Here is a 2928-nt window from a genome sequence, read left to right as displayed (position 1 = left end):
TAAGAGTTTGATAGTGTCTGGCCTTACATGTAGGTTTTTAACCCATTTTTAGTTTATTTTTGTGTATGGTGTTAGGGAGTGTTCTAATTTCATACTTTTACATGTACCTGTCCAGTTTTCCCAGCACCAATTATTGAAGAGTCTGTCTTTTCTCCATTGTATACTCTTGCCTCCTTTATCAAAGATAACGTGACCATATGTGCGTGGGTTTGTCTCTGGGCTTTCTATCCTGTTCCATTGATCTATATTTCTGTTTTTGTGCCAGTACCATACTGTCTTTTTTTTTTTTTTTTTTTTTTTTTTTTTTGCGTTCTCCCGTTGCGGAGCACAGGCACTGGACGCGCAGGCTCAGCGGCCACGGCCCACGGGCCCAGCCGCTCTGCGGCATGTGGGATCTTCCCGGACCGGGGCACGAACCTGTGTCCCCCGCATCTGCAGGCGGACTCTCAACCACTGTGCCACCAGGGAAGCCCCATACTGTCTTGATTACTGTAGCTTTGTAGTATAGTCAAGTCTGGGAGCCTGATTCCTCCAACTCTGCTTTTCTTTCTCAAGATTGTTTCAGCTGTTCGGGGTCCTTTGTGTTTCCATACAAATTGTGCAATTTTTTGTTCTAGTTCTGTGAAAAGTGCCATTGGTATTTTGATAGGGATTGCATTGAATCTGTAGATTGCTTTGGGTAGTATAGTCATTTTCACAATGTTGGTTCTTCCAGTCCAAGAATATAGTATGTCTCTCCATCGATTTGTATCAGCTTTTTGTGGTATGCGGGCCTCTCACTGTTGTGGCCTCTCCTGTTGCGGAGCACAGGCTCCGGACGCGCAGGCTCAGTGGCCAAGGCTCACGCGTCTAGCCGCTGCACGGCACGTGGGATCTTCCCGGACCAGGGCACGAACCCATGTCCCCTGCATCGGCAGGTGGACTCTCAACCACTGCGCCACCAGGGAAGCCCTGTATCATCTTTAATATCCTTCATCAGTGTCTTATAGTTTTCTGCATACAGGTCTTTTGTCTCCTTAGGTAGGTTTATTCCTAGGTATTTTGTTCTCTTTGTTGCAGTGGTAAATGGGAGTGTTTCCTTAATTTCTCTATTAGATTTTTCATCATTAGAGTATAGGAATGCAAGAGATTTCTTTGCATTAATTTTGTACCCTGCTGTGCTACCAAATTCATTGATTAGCTCTAGTAGTTTTCTGGTAGCATCTTTAGTATTCTCTGTGTGTAGTGTCATGTCATCTGCAAACAGTTACAGTTTTGCTTCTTCTTTTCCGATTTTGATTCCTTTTATTTCTTTTTCTTCTCTTATTGCCATGGCTAAAACTTCCAAAACTATGTTGAATAATAGTGGTGAGAGTGGACAGCCAACCATGTCTTGTTCCTGATCTTAGAGGAAATGGTTTTGGCTTTTCACCAATGAGAACAATGTTGGCTGTGGGCTTGTCATATGTGGCCTTTATTACGTTGAGGTAGGTTCCCTCTATGCCTACTTTCTGGAGAGTTTTTTTTCATAAATGGGTGTTGAATTTTGTTGAAAGCTTTTTCTGCATCTGTTGAGTTTATCCTATGGTTTTTATGCTTCTGTTTGTTAATATGGTATATATATCACATTGATTGATTTGAGTATATTGAAGAATCCTTTCATTCCTGGGATAAACCGCACTTGATCATGGTGTATGATCCTTTTAATGTGCTGTTGGATTCTGTTTGCTAGTATTTTGTTGAGGATTCCTGCATCTGTGTTCATCAGTGATACTGGCCTGTAGTTTTCTTTCTTTGTGACATCTTTGTCTGGCTTTGGTATCAGGGTGATGGTGGCCTCGTAGAATGAGTTTGGGAGTGTTCCTCCCTCTGCTCTATTTTGGGAGAGTTTGAGAAGCATAGGTGTTAGCTCTTCTCTAAATGTTTGATAGAATTCACCTGTGAAGCCATCTGGTCCTGGACTTTTGTTTGTTGGAAGATTTTTAATCACATTTCAGTGCTTGTGATTGGTCTGTTTATATTTTCTGTTTCTTCCTGGTTCAGTCTCAGAAGGTTGTGCTTTTTAAGAATTTGTCCGTTTCTTCCAGATTGTCCATTTTATTGGTATATAGTTGCCTGTAGTAATCTTTCATGATCCGTTGTATTTCTGCAGTGTCAGTTGTTACTCCTTTTTCATTTCTAATTCTGTTGACTTGAGTCTTCTCCTTTTTTTTCTTGATGAGTCTGGCTAATGGTTTATCAATTTTGTTCATCTTCTCAAAGAACCAGCTTTTAGTTTTATTGATCTTTGCTATTGTTTCCTTTGTTTCTTTTTCATTTATTTCTGATCTGATCTTTATGATTTCTTTCCTTCTGCTAACTTTGGGGTTTTTTGTTTTTCTTTCTCTAAGTGCTTTAGGTGTAAGGTTAGGTTGTTTATTTGAGATGTTTCTTGAGGTAGGATTGTATTTCTGTAAACTTCCCTCTTAGAACTGCTTTTGCTGCATCCCGCAGGTTTTGTTGCGTCGTCTTTTCATTGTCATTTGTTTCTAGGTATTTTTTGATTTTCTCTTTGATTTCTTCAGTGATCTCTTAGTTATTTAGTATTGTACTGTTTAGCCTCCATGTGTTTGTATTTTTTACAGATTTTTTCCTGTAATTGATATCTAGTCTCATAGCATTGTGGTCGGAAAAGATACTTGATAGAATTTCAGTTTTGTTAAATTTACCAAGGCTTGATTTGTGACCTAAGATATGATCTATCCTGGAGAGTGTTCCATGAGCACTTGAGAAGAAAGTGTTTTCTGTTGTTTTTGGATGGAATGTCCTGTAAATATCAGTTAAGTCCATCTTGTTTAATATGTCATTTAAAGCTTGTGTTTCCTTATTGATTTTCATTTTGAATGATCTGTCCATTGGTGAAAGTGGGGTGTTAAAGTCTCCTACTATGATTGTGTTACTGTCGATTTC

Source organism: Physeter macrocephalus, chromosome 17, assembly GCF_002837175.3.
Source record: "Physeter macrocephalus isolate SW-GA chromosome 17, ASM283717v5, whole genome shotgun sequence".
Lineage (NCBI taxonomy): Eukaryota > Metazoa > Chordata > Mammalia > Artiodactyla > Physeteridae > Physeter > Physeter macrocephalus.
This window is presented reverse-complemented; position numbering follows the sequence as displayed.